This window comes from Paroedura picta, chromosome 9, assembly GCF_049243985.1.
Source record: "Paroedura picta isolate Pp20150507F chromosome 9, Ppicta_v3.0, whole genome shotgun sequence".
In the NCBI taxonomy this organism is placed as follows: domain Eukaryota; kingdom Metazoa; phylum Chordata; class Lepidosauria; order Squamata; family Gekkonidae; genus Paroedura; species Paroedura picta.
In genome coordinates this window covers 41,048,994-41,062,144 of record NC_135377.1, presented here as the reverse complement: position 1 = coordinate 41,062,144, position 13,151 = coordinate 41,048,994, and the positions used below count along the sequence as shown (strand labels likewise).

Genomic DNA, 13,151 nt, shown 5'->3' with positions numbered 1-13,151 from the left:
GAGGTCCTATTCTGTTGAATGTGAAATACTTTTTAATGAAACAGTGCATTGATTAGTTTGCACTTTAAGGAACATTTAAAAGGCTCTAGACCTCATAGGATGTTTTATGTTTTTTTCTTGGTAGTTTCCTGAGAGTAAGTACAATTCTGATCTCAGCAGGTCTACTGAGTATTCTCCCCAGGTGCATTCAATGCAGCTTACTAGATTTTGAACTAACAAAAGATCTCTCAAACCATTGGTGCTTTCCCTATTTCCTGGCTGGCATTGCTCCATATTATCACTTCCCCATTTCTAGGGCTAGATCACAGTCAGCTGCCTAATCTGTTTGGGATAATATTTCCTTAGCTTCAGTGAAAGTTAGATGAATGCCTTTACAAACTCCATGTTAGAACATTTTCAGCATTAAGATCATGTAGACTAGAGTTGCAGAAGGGTGGCTGGGAGACATTAGAAGAAGAAGAGTTGGTTCTTATATGCCGCTTTTCTTTACCAGAAGGAGTCTCAAAGCGGCTTACAATCACCTTCCCTTTCCTCTCCCACATCTGATAACCTGCAGGGTAGATGAGACTGAGAAAGCCCTGATATTATTTCTTGGTCAGAATAGTTTTTCAGAGTTGTGGTGAGCCCAAGGTCATACAGCTGGGGGCATGTGGGGGAGCAGGGAATCAAACCCGGCTTGCCAGATTAAAAGTTGGTGCTCCTAGCCACTACACCAAGCTGGCTCATTATGAGGTTATACTGACTAATTGCTAAAATCCAATAAACAGCAATGATGTGCATCATATCACTGTAGCAGTATCACTAAACATCTTTTTTTAACATATGCATTGTGCCTTAACTCCATTGAGCTCAAGGAAGCAAATAATATTGTCCAGATGTATGAAAGGGGTTGCTAAACATGCCTCAGGCTAAATTATAGACTATATTATATACTTCACTGAGGGAGCTTCCGGTGTTCTGCAGAGCCTGCAAAACAGAGCTCTTCCACCAAGTCTATGGTTGAGGCCAGTGTGACAAGGAAGATCTGTATGGCCCCCCTTCCAGGACAGAGTATTTCAAAGTGTTTTTTTCTGCCATATCTCCTTTTTGTACTGTGATTACTGGATCTACGTTTGTTTTATGTCTGGGGTTTTAATGGGGATTTTATTGGGATTTTATTCAGACTGTTGTAACCTGCCATTAGCCATTTGGGAGCGGCGGGTAATAATAATAATAATAATAATAATAATAATAATAATAATAATAATAATAATAATAATAATAATATACTAGCAACTTCATCTGTCCACAGAGGATGGTGACTTATTCTTTATATATATTCTTTATCAGATTTATGTGTCACATTTGCAACTCATAAATATGATTTTTCAAAGAGACACACAAAATTCAGAAACTAAAAAGCTATAAAAAAGAAAGTTAAAAACAGGAGAGAAAAGTTTAGTTATATTATTGTCAATGTGTGCTAGGGTAAAGCTGGCTAGCTACCTCCTCACTAGTAGTGACTAGTAGTGCAATCCTAAACCCTTCTAAACACACTGATGCCAATTTAAATAAATTAATATTAATACTTATACCCCACTTTTTTGGAGGGAAGGTAGCATGGTATAGCCTGATTTTGTCAGATCTTGGAAGCTAAGCAGAATCAGTTCTTGGGAGGGAGACCACCAAAGGAAGAGGAAGGCAAACCACTTCTGCTTCTCACTTGCCTTGATCAGTTTTCTGAGGTCAGTGACATCTTATTTTAAAAACTGGTTTATCAAATTTCATGTTATGGATAACACTGAGAATGTGCTGCCTTAAACCCCATGAGAGAAGGGTTGGATAGCAATATTAAAAATAAATAAGATGAACAGCCCTACTGAAACCTCACTGTTGCTTTTCCTCTTAGAGATAGGATAAGCAAACAAACCACTCCAATGATCACACTTCATTTTTGCCTTTTCATAGATTCTCCTCAACCAAGTCACAGGACTTAGGAAGAGCGCAATTAAAATTTGCATCACACAGAAATACTGACTTCTCTCTGTTTTTCTCTAGGTATTAGGGTTGATAGTCTGTATGTAAACTGGTATGTAACCTAAAAGTCCACAGGTATGATTCTAATGCCTAGATACCTGTGTAAATGCTCAAATAGTATTCAGTGGCTACGTAGGGACCTACCTTGTAATACTTTAGTACACAAAGTTATGCTTCGATCTTTTGTTTGGAAAGAAACAGATAATTTGTTTTCATTCAATTGTTTTTTTCTGTGAAAAAGTTGACTTAAGCACTGATTCCCTTGGCTGTGTGGTAGAGTCTGGGCTGAAGTCAATCTTTTGCACATGCTTAAACAATCTGAATACCTTTGAAATATATCAGCTCATTAAAGATTGGCAATCAAAGTCACAGTGGGCCACTCAGATGACAGGTTTAACACATCTGGGCTGATTGCAATACACATTCTTTCACATCAAAATGGTTATGGGAAATCAGTTTTTATTCAGTTGAGAGGTAGTAGTGCCTTGATTGTTTCCTCAAGACAGCCAACCTGTCACCCAGGTAGGTCATTCGACTGTTTGCAAGTGGCTGTCCTTGCCTCTGGAAGAGTATGCTATGAACCATGTTACACAAATAATAAGACATTTGTCATTTTGAATAACATGATACCATTTCACATACATCTTCAGGCCTATTGTAAAGATTCCCTCAAATATTTTATCCAGCTAAGTGTCTGTGGTCCCAAACTCCTAATTTAAAAATGTTGATAAATGAAGTATCTCTTTAGCTAATAAATGAAGTATCTCTTTAGTTATCCTTTGTCAGCAACATTCATTTTAATGGAAAGTGAGTTTACAGGGTTACATGATTGAACTACTGAGCCAAGTCAGTGTTGGCAAATGATGGGCTAAATTATTGATGTTACACACTAATGAATTCTGATGAGAAATAAAACACAGACATTACGTTTCAAGTGGTTCATAATTATTTTTGTACTTTAAAAGCAATTTTATCCTTTTGCCAAATCATACTAGTCTGTAAAACAAAAACATTGCTAGTGATTATGACTAAAATTAGTGAGTTTGTGGCAAAAATGCTCTTCTGCATTGTCTTATGAGTAGAATGTAATGCACATGAGACTTCTCATTTCTTTATATACTTTTGGGAAAAGATAATTAAATGTCTACATTTTAAAACCAATGCTCTTAAATAAGTTAATCTGCTTTCCAGCCATGCTTAAGAGTTCAGCAGCTATGTTTATAATGTATGATAGAATGTGTTTACTGGAGATGCATTAAAATGCCATAATTAATTCAGGTAGTAACAAAAGGAGGGTAACTGCCAAAAATGGCTTTCTGTATCTTTAACGCATGATGCATGTTAAAAGAGGAGGAGCTCAAGTTATTCAAAGTTAGCTGCCCTATAATCTGTCAGGATTACAAATTAGTAGACAATACTTTCCTAATGTTATTTCTTGGTTATTTTAATGACTTGAAATGTATATGCCTTTTTTTAAGAATAAGCAATTCTAAATATGTTTAAAGTACCAAGCATGAATATGAGGAAATTGTTGTTGAACTATATATAATATACATTTTTCCTTGCCCAGCAGTATGTCTTAATGGAAAATATAGATTTATTTTTAAGTAGCTTCATAACATTAATGGCAATGTATGGAAGTGGTTAAATGTTTTATAGACATGATATAATTATGATTTCCAGTTTTGTAGCCCCAAAACACAGGATAAAACATATGAAGCTGTGCCTCTTTCAGAGCACCATTTTCAATTATTGTAAGAAAAGTTTCATCCAGGGCCTGTCAATATGGCAAGCCTAAATGCTAGCATTTAATTTATTATAAAGCTTCAACATCATACTACTCTCTGTGCTACATTTGCATTAGAAATGTGCCTTGTGAACATATAATTACATGAATGTACAGGTGCATGGATACTCATAAGAACACATATTCTTAGGAGGAAAAACCTTTCATCATCTGCTGGAGACCTTCCCAATTCCCAGCTGAGAGGCTAAGAAATGCTTTGCATATATGGCACATTTGAGACCCCTTTGAACCAAAGTGATTGAAAACTTAGGCCTTGGCATGCTGGGTTGGCACTAACCTAGGTGGAGCTACTAATGGTGGATGTGGGTCACCTGAGGAATAAAAGGGTAGAATTTAATCTATAAATAGAGAGAAATGGGAACTGGAGTGTGAAGTTAACAGTGCAGTGGTCTAGGGAAATAACAGTGTGACTGCTGAGACCAGCTTACTTCCATCCTGATAGGAAGTAGCAATATTAAGAAAGCTGTTAGGTTAAAGACAAGCCCAGAGACATAAGGAAAGAAGCAACACTTCAATAGGTTCCCTCTGATGGCAGCTCTGGTGGCTGAAACACAGATAAGGAATAGAATCATAGAGTTGGAAGAAGCCATACAGGCCATCTAGTCCAAAGCCCTGTTCAATACAGGATCAGCTTAAAGCATCCAGGATAAGTATCTGTCCAGATGCTGCTTAAAGATTTCCAATAAGGGGGAGCTCACCACCTCCTAAGGCAGATGATTCCACTGCTGAACTACTTTCACTGTGAATTCCCCCCCCCCAATATCTAGCCAATATTGTTCTCCATATACTTTAAACCCATTACTGCAGGTCCTATGCTTTGCTGCCAACAGGAACCTTTCCCTGCCCTATTCTGACAGTCTTTCAAATACATAAAAACAGCAATCATATTCTCTCTCAACCTCCTATTCTCCAGGCAGAACATTCCCAAATCCCCCAGCCTTTCCTCAGAGGTCCCCAGGCCCCAGATCATCCTTGTCACTATCCTCCGCACCCTCTCAATTTTGTCCACATCCTATTTGAAGTGAGGCCTCCAGAACTGCACACAGCACTCCAGGTGCGATCTGACCAATATGCTTTTGTTAATTTTTTTCTCAGTTAAGAGAAGACTGGTACCCAGAAGTGTATATAAACATATTCTGCGAAGGGCACGTTCTATGATACATTATCTTTCTCTCATAACAGAACTGCAGAAGCACTGCTGGAGGACTTTATATGAATGACAGGATGTTTAAAAGGTAATATGCTTTGAATAAAATAATGTCAAAGAAGCAACACTGATTTAATATACAGAAAAACCAAAGGCATCCCACCAGGTCAATAGCACCATTCATATTGTCCTGCAACATATTAAATTTCATAACATTTAATGGGAATTTTAACTGAGAAGCAAATTAACAAACAAATGGAATTATTTATACCACGATAGAAGAGCATACCACTGGAAATCAAAAGCAGCTGTAGCAACCATAAACTGCAAATATTTCAAAATACTTTTTCCATCTGTTAGTCCCATTGTTTACGTTCAACTACTAACACCACCAGTTGCCATCATGTTGACAAGATTAGCCCATAAATTTAGGCATAATTTGATGTCTTTTTGCCATTAAAGAGGCTGCAATTTGCACTGTTCAGATGGTGCGTGGCATCCTATCCATTGCTTCACCCACAAAATCATCCAGGAGGGCACGACTCACAGCAGGAGGAACTTTATTTTATTTATTTATTTATTTATTTATTTATTTATTTATTTATTTATTTATTTATTTATTTATTTATTTATTTATTTATTTATCATACTTTTATACCGCCCTCCCCGGAGGCTCAGGGCGGTTTACATTATAACAGAGAACCATACATAAAACAGTCTGTAGAACATGTAAACCAATAACCAACAATTGCAACCAAACACAACACAGTATAACAATAAACAATCATAACACAAACAGGTCCAGGGCTTGTTGATGGGATTCTGAGGGGGGTGGCTTATTGATTGAATTCTGAGGGGGGGTGGGGGGGAGCAGGGGCCCTTGGTCGCTGTAGATTACATCTGGTCTCGGCCAAATGCCTGGTGGAGGAGCTCCTTTTTGCAGGCCCTGCGGAACTGTTTAAGCTCCGTCAGGGCCCTGATCTCCTCTGGGAGCTCGTTCCACCAGGTAGGGGCCAGAACAGAGAATGCTCTGGACCTGGTCGAGACCAGACGGACTTCTTTAGGGCCAGGGATCCTTAGCTGATTGGAGGCAGTAGAGCGTAGAGCTCTTTTGGGGGCATAGGCGGGGAGGCGGTCCCTCAGGTACACTGGGCCCTGACCGCATATGGCCTTGAAGGTAATTACCAGAATCTTTAGTCTGATCCGGAATTCAACTGGTAACAATTGCAGCGGATGGAAAATAGGCCGGATATGGGACCTCCGCGGTGTTGCCGTGAGGATCCTGGCTGCTACATTTTGAACTAGTTGTAGTTTCCGGGTCAGGGCTAAGGGCAGGCCTGCGTAGAGCGAGTTACAAAAGTCCAGTCTAGAGGTGACCGTCGCATGGATCACTGTGGCTAGGCGGGGCGCTAGTAGTTTGGCTTGGCGGAGGTGGTAGAATGCAGCCGCGCTACCTTTGTGATCTGGGCCTCCATTGTCAGGGAGGCGTCCAGAATCACGCCTAGGTTCCTGGCAGAGTGAGCCGTAGAGAGCTGCACGCCATCCAGGGTAGGCAGGCGCGCTTCCTCGCATGGGCCCTTCCTACCTAGCCACAGGACCTCCGTCTTTGAAGGATTGAGCTTCAGACGACTCTGCTTGAGCCATCTCGTCACTGCTTCCAGGCAGCTGGCTAATGCTTCTGGGGGAGAGTCAGGGCGGCCATCCATCAGGAGGAAGAGCTGGGTGTCATCTGCATATTGATGGCAACCCAGCCCAAACATCTGTATCAGCTGTGCGAGAGGGCGCATGAAGATGTTGAATAGGATAGGAGAGAGGACCGCTCCTTGTGGGACTCCACAAGTAAGTTGCCGGCGGCCTGATGTTTTCTCTCCTATTGCAACCCTCTGTCCACGATCCTGGAGGAAGGAGATCAGCCATTGATCTTAAGTTAAACTTAACCATGCAATACTCTGCTTGGAGGCCTTACTTGGTGTAGTGGTTAGGAGTGCGGACTTTTAATGTGGCAAGCCAGGTTTGATTCTACACTCCCCTACATGGAGCCAGCTGGGTGACCTTGGGCTTGTCACAGCACTGATAAAACTGTTCTGACCGAGCAGTAATATCAGGGCTCCCTCAGCCTCACCTACCTCACAGGGTGTCGGTTGTGAGGAGAGTCCTTCTGGGAGAGAAATAGCATATAAGAATCAACTCTTCCCCTTCCTCTTCTTTTTACATGCATCAGATTTTAAGCCTAATGAAAAAGAACAGGCCCCATCTGCAGAGAGCACATGCAACATGTTGTGTGCTGCATTTCTCCCAGTGGGGGAGAAAGATCGGGTCTAAATGAACTTAGTAAATAAACACCTAGGTCTTCTGGCAAGCAGTGGCCTGCATGGTAAGTATCATCCACCTCAGATTTGTGCATTCCTAAACAAACATTCATCATTCTAATTTGAACAAACCTGTGGTGTTCAGGATTGTACAGCAAATCTGTTGTGCCTGCTCATGACAATAGCAGATGTGGATGGTGTCATTGGGGTACAATATAGCTTGTAAAAACTCCCAACTAAAATCTGCTTTGGATCCTTCACTCAGACTGTCCAGAATCTGAGCCAATCTGTGATCTGCTACTAAATCTAGATAATTCCAGATTCTGGTGGCATCTCTACAAATAATAAAAGACTTCTCTGCTTCTGAAGTGCACAAAACTATCCAGAATGATTGTGTGAGGTGACTCTTCAGTAAAAGTCATTCTCATAAAAGATATCTGTCAAATTTCACCAACAATCATATTGTTTTTATTAGAATTCCAATTTCAATTGATAAAATCAATAAAATGGAAAAGCTAATATCTTCAACTTTACTATAAATAATGGAAACAAAATATTGTGTATACCACTATTCCCTTAATGCCAGCTAAAGTAAAATCACCAGGTTATAAATTTTATAGCTAGCATACACAATAACTTAACCCACAGGGAGAAATGCAAGAGGGAATAACAGGTTTAAAAATAATCCACCTTGAAAACACCTAAAATCCACCTGTATAAGAATGGCAGAGAAAAAAATGAAGTTAAATGTATGACCACTTGACAAGTAGAAAGGAAACCATAAATGAAAGGGCTGTTCAAAAGACAGGTGAATACTGGATCTATTTTACAAGGGCACAGAGGGTACTAACTCAGGAGGAGTTGTTCTGGTATTGGGTTGCTAGGCTCCAACTGGAATCTGGGGCTGTAACTTTAACAGCAATAAACCAAGACAATTAGCACCCCTCTTCCCTCAGTGATAGTTTATTTTAATCCCAGTGGGATGGGCTGCTGACATTACTTGCTTTCAAATATAACAAGACCGAGAGATAACAGAATTATGAATGGCAGCTTCTGAAAGGAGTAATAATGAAAGTTGAGAAACATCACATAGAGAGCCTATAATTAATGCAAGTAGATCAGATAAATGAAAGATGTACATTGCTAGTGTAAACCCTCTCATACCTATCTAGTATATGTCCAAAAACAACAAATACTGCAGAGATAGCATGCTGTGCTGGTCTTAGATCCTCATCATACTTGAGTTTTAGGAAGGCACAATTATAAATCCTTCCCACATAATGGTTGTCCCCCTCCCCCGTTTTAAAAAAAATCTAGGGGCTTACTTTTGGGACTAACTTCATTACCAGATGTGTAAACTGGCCAGTGAGGGGGGGAAACTAATGCTGAGAAATCCAAAGATGTAAATGGGCCACATGCGGAACATCAATACTCAATTCTTCCTGGTATCTACAATTAGAGATGCTTTATTTTAAGGGCTAAACAAGATGCTAAATGCTGCTGTGAATAGCATTCTTCCAATCTCCCAAGGCTTAAATTTAATTTAAAAATCTTCTTCAGGAATCATAGAATCATAGAAAATAGAGTTGGAAGGGACCTCCTGAGTCAACTAGTCTAACCCACTGCACTATGCAGGAACTCACAACCCTATTGCTCATCCACTGTAACCTGGCATCCCCTTGAACCTTCACAGAATCAGCCTCTCTGTCAGATGGCTATCTAGCCTCTGTTTAAAAATTTCCAAAGATGGAGAACCCACCACCTCCTGAGGAAGCCTGTTCCGCTGAGAAACCGCTCTGTCAGGAACTTCTTCCAAATGTTTAGACGGAATTTCTTTTGAATTAATTTCATCCCATTGGTTCTGGTCCGGCTCTCCGAGGCAAGAGAGAACAACTCTGCTCCATCCTCTACATGGCAGCCCTTTAAATACTTGAAGATGGTTATCAGACCAAACTCCCCCAACCTTTCCTCATATATCTTGGTCTTCAAACCCCGCACCATGTTTGTTGCCCTCCTCTGGACATGCTCCAGTTTGTCTACATCCCTCTTCAACTGGGGTGCCCAAAACTGAACACAGTACTCCAAGTGAGGCCAAACCAGAGCAGCGTAGAGCGGTACCATCACCTCCCGTGATCTGGATACGATACTCTGTTTGAGACAGCCCAAAATCCCATTTGCCTTTTTAGCCATGGAGTCACACTGTTGGCTCATGTTCAATGTATGTTCTACTAAGACTCCTAGACCCTTTTTGCACTTGCTACTGCCAAGACAAGTCTCCCCCATCCTATATTGGTGTATTTGGTTTTTCCTACCTGAATGCAGAACTTTACATTTGTCCCTATTGAACTTCATTTTATTCAGTTTAGCTCACTTCTTGAGTCTATCAAGATCATCCTGTAACAACTCACTATTCAATATCACCTTGTTCCTGAGGTAGATTTATATTTTAAAAATGGACAAAAGTTATGCATCACATTTCAGACTTTCTCACTTTTTGCTGATCCTGGACTGAATTTTTTTGATTTTTAAATTAAAACTATATGTTTCCTGTGCCTGCCATGCAGTAATTTTCCTATATAAACCATACTGACTACTATAAGTACACAATACCAGTTATATAGAATACACACCTAAATTATAACTCTCACTTTTGATTCCTGGCATCCAGGATCACAGACATAACTTAATAACCATTTTTATTTGAGCCACAGTTTATATTTGTTTACTTGAGTTTGAACTTGAATGACACTCACTAGAAACAAAATTTCAAAGTCTGAATCAGCACTTACTGAAATGTAAGCAATGATTACAAGCAATGCAAGCAATGATTATTTTCCATTGGTGGACCTTTTAATAGTATATAGCTTGGTAAAGTGATTAAGAGTAGTGGTCTCTGGAGAACTTTGATTCCCCACTCTTCCATATACAGCCAGTTGGGTGACCTTGGACCAGTCACAGTTCTCAGAGCTCTCTCAACCTCACCTATTGTCTATTATGGGGAGAGGAAGGGTAGGCAATTATAAGTTGCTTTGACATTCCTCTGGGTAGTAATTTTTACTAGGACCAAAAAACTGCTCTTCTTCTATTTGGAAAGTGGTCTGTTAACATGTATATAGCAACTTGGGAAAGCACATTAATGCTATAATACACCCAATTGAACAATGTCTCATTACTAAAGCTTTATTCAACTTGCAGTTTGCTAAAAAAAAAAAATCCCCAAACGGTACCTATATGATGATTTCACTACCTTTATCTGAATGGGAGCAATTTTCTCCCATGATAATCTTTATCCAGAATCTACCTTGACAATGCTATGATGATGAAAGGTTTATTTCAATTTTTAACTAATCATTACAATGCCCAATGTAGTGGATTACAGTATAAACTATGGTATATTTACTCATAGACCCATTATGCATTGTGGCGGCTGCAGTGGGTTGCCACTGCTTTCTTGCAGTGGGAAGCATGCCCTGCTGCTTCTCATGTACCAATGGGGGAAGATTTCCCTGCCAGACATGGCCCACCCCAGATTTCAGTGTGTACACATACCAACTGGGGCAGAAAGGTTCTGCTACGTTTCTCCACAGCAGTGAGGGGTGTGTGTGAGTTACTTCCACAATGGTTGTCATGCAATCCCACCTTCATGGAAGGTTAAAAAATGTCCCATTTGGCTCTGTGGTGCTGTAAAGTTAAACGGGACATTTTCTGTCCCTGCTGGGACACTGTAGGCAGGGATGCCCCTGTGTACAAGGGCCTGGCCTGGCCACTGAGGCAATAAAGAGAATGGTAAAAAAAAATTAGTATTCCCTTGCCTTGGGGCATCAGAAGCCCTAAAGCAGGACAGGACAGGAGGGGGCCAGGCCGGTGTCGATGTTGTGCGCTACTGGGAATTTGCCCTGGTGTCATGATAAACTTTCCATGATAAACTAGTTAAAAAAGCAGTCAAATATGCAATCAATTATCAATTTTCCTCCAGTACAAACTGGCACGATCCTAACAGGACTGCATCACATGATTAAACTGAATGTGTAGATTAGATCTAATTATCCTGCACTGGCTTAATATTTTCCATTCTCAGATAAAACAGAATTTACTTATTTGGTGCTCGCATTATATCCAACTATAAATATTTTGCTGTATTTCTTCTAAATAAACCTGTTTCATTGTTTATAATTACTCTTTAATTCAAAATGCCAATCAACATTGTCACTTTTTGGTAGTATACTATACAGGCTTAGCTTCCTGGGGATGGAAATGATAACATTGGATTTCTGTGTCCTGCTGTTTTAATGTTAACCAAAATCTCTAAGTGCCTAGATTTAATTATGCAGCTGCCAGCAACTATGAGGGAAGAAACTCAAACCTGAAACGTGGTTTGCTTGTTTTCTCTTGCATGCTAGGGCTAAAGTACTCAAGAAATTAAATCACATGCAACTTTCCCCCAATAATGTTTAAAATTTAATTTTACAAAATGTAGCTATGAAAAAGCCACATGCAAATTTTCTGCCAAATTTCCACCCTCCAAATTCTTTTCTCCCTGTGTGGGAAAAGGTCTGGGCATCCACTGCTTATTGCAGTTCCCATGGCTGCATTTTGTAAAGCAGTGAAAAGTTGGAGAAGCATTACTTGTATGAGGGTAATATGTAGTTTAGCCTTTAAGGTGAAATGTTCAGACTCCAGTGGATCTAAATAGGATACCTGAGGTGATTTAATGAGATTGGCTCCTGAATCTATGACACTGGGACTCAGTGGCCTAATTCCTCTGATGCTGTTTTTTTTAGAGATTTCTCCAACAACATCTGGCATGATGTTAGCTGTAAGAAATACTTCTTTCTAATGAAAATAAATAATGTGTGAAACATGTCTTACCATCATTATGATTTCAAACTCCGCACAACAGCTGTAATGAAAGAACTATCAGGCACAAAAAACAGCTGGTTGCCCTGCTTGCTCCTCCCACCTCTTCTCATTCATGAAGGTTGACTGAAAACTTCCTGGTTGGATCAAGTTCCAGTCAGGCACAGTATTCAAACATAGCCACCAAAGCAACTTGAAGTATGTTTTCCACAGAGGTCAAGATTCTGATCCTTCAATAAATTTTCAGGAGGGTGGCACCTGTACTCAAACATCATGCAAACAAACTGGGGCATTTTCAATCAATCTCTGCCCAACAGAGGCGAGAGGAACAAGGAAAGCATGGAAACTGTGCCTGTGTCTTATTATTGTTTAACAATACCTTGTTGTGTTGTCTAAATGAAGCTATACATACCTGAAAAGTCAGTACAGAAATCATTTATGACAAACTGCACTTTAAAAAAGCTCAGAAGTGCTGTATAAACAGATAAAGGACTGTGAAGAGTTAATTATTTACAGAGTCAGAGAGCCTTGAGTGGCAGGCTACTCCAAGTAATCTGATTAGTTAGCATCAGATGAGTAAAGAAAGACTTCTAAACTAGATGCTGAGAAGAATTCAATCTTAATTTAGCCCTGACTGAGAGCAATTTAACACCAATGGAGAATTGGGGAAAGTTGACAAGAGAAACTGGTACTTAGGAGAAGATTCCCATTTGGGCTAAGAAAAGGGGATGGAGCTTCTAGTGAGAGAAGATATTCACCTACCAAAACAAGGAGATAGCTCTGAAAAGTGGAGAGAATCCCGGGTCTGGTGTAGTTAGAAACTGTCTTGTGAAACTTTAAGAGTCAGACAAAAGTCAAGAAGGGTACTAGTGTGTTTAAAGAAGGGGTTTGGGTACTGGATAGTGTATCCTAGCCTTCTAGAAACCCAAAAATTCAGTGAATGCTCAAAGAAAGTGTACAGGTTTGTTTGGAAAACATTGACACAAAAGTGTATCATCTTAAAAATGCTGTGTCA

The 13,151-nt window shown here is 39.9% G+C and overlaps 1 protein-coding gene across 10 annotated transcripts in view; it reads right to left on the bottom strand.

The window, feature by feature from the left end:
• Positions 1–13,151, bottom strand: part of CCDC178 (coiled-coil domain containing 178) — a 178,584-nt gene that overhangs the window by 1,785 nt on the left and 163,648 nt on the right. The gene's annotated exons all lie outside the window — the stretch shown is intronic.